Consider the following 5,182-nt stretch of genomic DNA (forward strand, 5'->3'; position numbering starts at 1 on the left):
CCAGTCCTGTGAGGGAACTGGGACGTACTGTGAGGACACTGGGATGTACTGGTATGTACTGGGAGGGAAGTGTTATGTACTGAGGGGAACTGGGACGTACTGGGATGTACTGGGAGGGAACTGTGAAGTACTGGGATGTACTGGGAGTGAACTGGGAGGGAACTGGCATGTAGTAGGATGTACTGGGTGGGAACTGGGATGTACCGGGAGGGAACTGGGATGTACTGGGAGGGAACTGGTATGTACTGGGAGGGAACTGGGATGTACTGGGATGTAGTGGGAGGGAACTGGGAGGGAACTGGGATGTACTGGGAGGGAACTGCTATGTACTGGGAGGGAACTGGGATGTACTGGGATGTAGTGGGAGGGAACTGGTAGGGAACTGGGATGTACTGGGAGGGAACTGCTATGTACTGGGAGGGAACTGGGATGTACTGGGACATACTGGCAGGGAACTGGGATGTACTGGGAGGGGATTGGGACGGACTGGGAGGGAACTGGGATGTACTGGGCTGCACTGGTAGGGAACTGGGATGTACTGGGAGGAAACTGGAATGTCCCAGTTGACACCCACTTCCCTCCCAATGCCTCCCAGTATATCCCAGTTTCCTCCCAGTATATCCCAGTTTCCTCCCAGTACATCCCAGTAAATCCCAGCTCGCTGCCAGTACATGCCAATACATCGCTGTACATTCCAGTTCCGTGCCTGTACATCCCAATACATCCCCGTTCCATGCCAGTACATCCCAGTTCCCTAACAGTTCATCCCCGTACATCCCAATTCCCTCCCGGTTCACTACCACTTCTTTCCCAGTGCCTCCCAATACATCCCAGTTCCGTCCCATTACATCCCAGTATATCCCAGGTCCCTCCCAGTACATCCCAGGTCCCTCCCAGTACTGGGAGGGAACTGGGATGTACTGGGAGGCACTACAATGTGCGGGGATGCCCTGGGATGTACTGTGGAGGAACTAGGATGTACAGGCTTGTACTGGGTTGTACCGGGTGGAACTGGCAGGGATTTGGGATGTACCAGGATGTACTGGGATGTACTGGGAGGTAACTGTTATGTACTGGGAAGGAACAGGGAGGGAACTGGGATGTACTGTGAGGGAACTGGGATGTACTGGGAGGGAACTGGGACGTACTGTGAGGACACTGGGATGTACTGGTATGTACTGGGAGGGAAGTGTTATGTACTGGGAGGGAACTGGGACGTACTGGGATGTACTGGGAGGGAACTGTGAAGTACTGGGATGTACTGGGAGTGAACTGGGAGGGAACTGGTATGTAGTAGGATGTACTGGGTGGGAACTGGGATGTACCAGGATGTACTGGGATGTAGTGGGAGGGAACTGGTATGTACTGGGAGGGAACTGGGATGTACTGGGAGGGAACTGGGATGTACTGGGAGGGAACTGGGATGTACTGGGGACATACTGGCAGGGAACTGGGATGTACTGGGAGAGGATTGGGATGTACTGGGAGGGAACTTGGATGTATTGGGAGGGAAGTGTTATGTACCAAGGGGGAACTGGGACGTACTGGGATGTAGTGGGAGTGAACTGTGAAGTACTGGGATGTACTGTGAGGGAACTGGGATGTACTGGGAGGGAACTTTAAAGTACTGGGATGTACTTAGAGGAAACTGGGAGGCAACTGGGATGTAGTGGGACGTACGGGAATGGAACTGGGAGTGAACTGTGTGTGAACTGGGAGGGAACTGGGATGTACTCTGAGGGAACTGTGAGGGGACTGGGAGGGACTGGGAGGGATCTGGGATGTACTGGGCTGCACTGGTAGGGAACTGGGATGTACTGGGAGGACACTGGAATGTCCCAGTTGACACCCACTTCCCTCCCAGTTTCCTCCCAGTAAATCCCAGTTTCCTCCCAGTAAATCCCAGTTTCCTCCCAGTAAATCCCAGTTTCCTCCCAGTAAATCCCAGTTTCCTCCCAGTTCGCTCCCAGTAAATCCCAGTTCGCTCCCAGTACATCCCAATACATCGCCGTACATTCCAGTTCCGTTCCTGTCCATCCCAATACATCCCCGTTCCATGCCAGTACATCCCAGTTCCCTACCAGTTCATCCCCGTACATCCCAATTCCCTCCCGGTTCACTACCACTTCTTTCCCAGTGCCTCCCAATACATCCCAGATCCGTCCCATTACATCCCAGTACATCCCAGTTCCCTCCCAGTACATCCCAGATCCCTCCCAGTACTGGGAGGGAACTGGGATGTACTGGGAGGCACTACAATGTGCGGGGATGCCCTGGGATGTACTGTGGAGGAACTAGGATGTACAGGCTTGTACTGGGTTGTACCGGGTGGAACTAGCAGGGATTTGAAATGTCCTAGGATCTACTAGGATGTACTGGGATGTACTGGGAGGTAACTGTTGTGTACTGGGAGGGAACTGGGATGTACTTGGAGGGAAATGGGAGAGAACTGAGATGTACTGGAGGGAACTGGAATGGAATGAGAGGGAACTAGGACGCACTGGTCGGAAACAGGGACGGAACTGGGATGTACTGGGACGTACTGGGAGGGAACTGGGACGTACTGGGAGGGAACTGTTGTGTACTGGGAGTGAACTGGGAGGGAACTGGTATGTAGTAGGATGTACTGGGAGGGAACTGGGACGGACTGGGATGCACTGGGAGGGAACTGGGACGGACTGGGATGCACTGGTAGGGAACTGGGATGTACTGGGAGGAAACTGGAATGTCCCAGTTGACACCCACTTTCCTCCGAGTTTCCTCCCAGTATATCCCAGTTACCTCCCAGTACATCCCAGTAAATCCCAGTTTGCTCCCAGTACATCGCAGTACATTCCAGTTCCGTTCCTGTACATTCCAATACATCCCCGTTCCATGCCAGTACATCCCAGTTTCCTACCAGTTCATCCCCGTACATCCCAATTCCCTCCCGGTTCACTACCACTTCTTTCCCAGTGCCTCCCAATACATCCCAGTTCCGTCCCATTACATCCCAGTACATCCCAGTTCCCTCCCAGTACATCCCAGTTCCCTCCCAGTACTGGGAGGGACCTGGGATGTACTGGGAGGCACTACAATGTGCGGGGATGCCCTGGGATGTACCGTGGAGGAACTAGGATGTACAGGCTTGTACTGGGTTGTACCGGGTGGAACTGGCAGGGATTTGGGATGTACCAGGATCTACTGGGATGTACTGGGAGGTAACTGTTGTGTACTGGGAGTGAACTGGGAGGGACCTGGGATGTACTGGAAGGCACTACAATGTGCGGGGATGCACAGGGATGTACTGTGGAGGAACTAGGATGTACAGGCTTGTACTCGGTTGTACCGGGTGGAACTGGCAGGGATTTGAAATATCCTAGTATCTACTAGGATGTACTGGGATGTACTGGGAGGTAACTGTTGTGTACTGGGAGTGAACTGGGAGGGAACTGTGAAGTACTGGGATGTACTTAGAGGGAACTGGGATGTACTGGGAGGGAACTGGGATGTACTGGGTGGAAAGTGTTGGGAATTGGGATTTACTGGGAGGGAACTGGGATGGACTGGGAGGGAACTGGGATGTAGTGGGACATACTGGGATGGAACTGGGATGTACTGGGGTGTACTGGGAGGGAATTGTTATGTACCGAGGGGGAACTGGGATGTACTGGGAGTGAACTGTGAAGTACTGGGATGTACTTAGAGGGAAGTGGGAGGGAACTTGGATGTAGTGGGAGGGTACTGGGATTTACTTGGAGGAAAGTGGCATGTACTGGGCTGTACTGGAATGGAAGTGGGAGTGAACTGTGTGTGAACTGTGAGGGAACTGGGATGTACTGTGAGGGAACTGGGATGTACTGGGACGTACTGGGACAGACTGGGAGGGATCTGGGATGTACTGGGAGGGATCTGGGATGTACTGGGAGGCACTACAATGTGCGGGGATGCCCTGGGATGTACTGTGGAGGAACTAGGATGTACAGGCTTGTACTGGGTTGTACCGGGTGGAACTGGCAGGGATTTGGGATGTACCAGGATCTACTGGGATGTACTGGGATGTACTGGGAGGTAACTGTTATGTACTGGGAAGGAACAGGGAGGGAACTGGGATGTACTGGGAGGGAACTGGGACGTACTGTGAGGACACTGGGTTGTACTGTTATGTACTGGGAGGGAAGTGTTATGTACTGAGGCGAACTGGGATCTACTGGGATGTACTGGGAGGGAACTGGTATGTACTGGGAGGGAACTGGGATTTACTGGGAGGGAACTGGGATGTACTGGGACATACTGGCAGGGAACTGGGATGTACTGGGAGGGGATTGGGACGGACTGGGAGGGAACTGGGATGTACTGGGCTGCACTGGTAGGGAACTGGGATGTACTGGGAGGAAACTGGAATGTCCCAGTTGACACCCACTTCCCTCCCAATGCCTCCCAGTATATCCCAGTTTCCTCCCAGTACATCCCAGTAAATCCCAGCTCGCTGCCAGTACATGCCAATACATCGCTGTACATTCCAGTTCTGTTCCTGTACATCCCAATACATCCCCGTTCCATGCCAGTACATCCCAGTTCCCTACCAGTTCATCCCCGTACATCCCAATTCCCTCCCGGTTCATTACCACTTCTTTCCCAGTTCCGTCCCATTACATCCCAGTTCCGTCCCATTACATCCCAGTACATCCCAGGTCCCTCCCAGTACATCCCAGGTCCCTCCCAGTACATCCCAGGTCCCTCCCAGTACTGGGAGGGACCTGGGATGTACTGGGAGGCACTACAATGTGCGGGGATGCCCTGGGATGTACTGTGGAGGAACTAGGATGTACAGGCTTGTACTGGGTTGTACCGGGTGGAACTAGCAGGGATTTGGGATGTACCAGGATGTACTGGGATGTACTGGGATGTACTGGGAGGTAACTGTTATGTACTGGGAGTGAACTGGGAGGGAACTGGGACGTACTGGTAGGGAACTGGGATGTACTGGGAGGGAACTGGGACGTACTGTGAGGACACTGGGATGTACTGTTATGTACTGGGAGGGAAGTGTTATGTACTGAGGGGAACTGGTGCGTACTGGGATGTACTGGGATGGAACTGTGAAGTACTGGGATGTACTGGGAGTGAACTGGGAGGGAACTGGTATGTAGTAGGATGTACTGGGTGGGAACTGGGATGTACCAGGATGTACTGGGATGTA

This window comes from Phalacrocorax aristotelis, unplaced genomic scaffold (assembly GCF_949628215.1).
Source record: "Phalacrocorax aristotelis unplaced genomic scaffold, bGulAri2.1 scaffold_50, whole genome shotgun sequence".
NCBI lineage: Eukaryota > Metazoa > Chordata > Aves > Suliformes > Phalacrocoracidae > Phalacrocorax > Phalacrocorax aristotelis.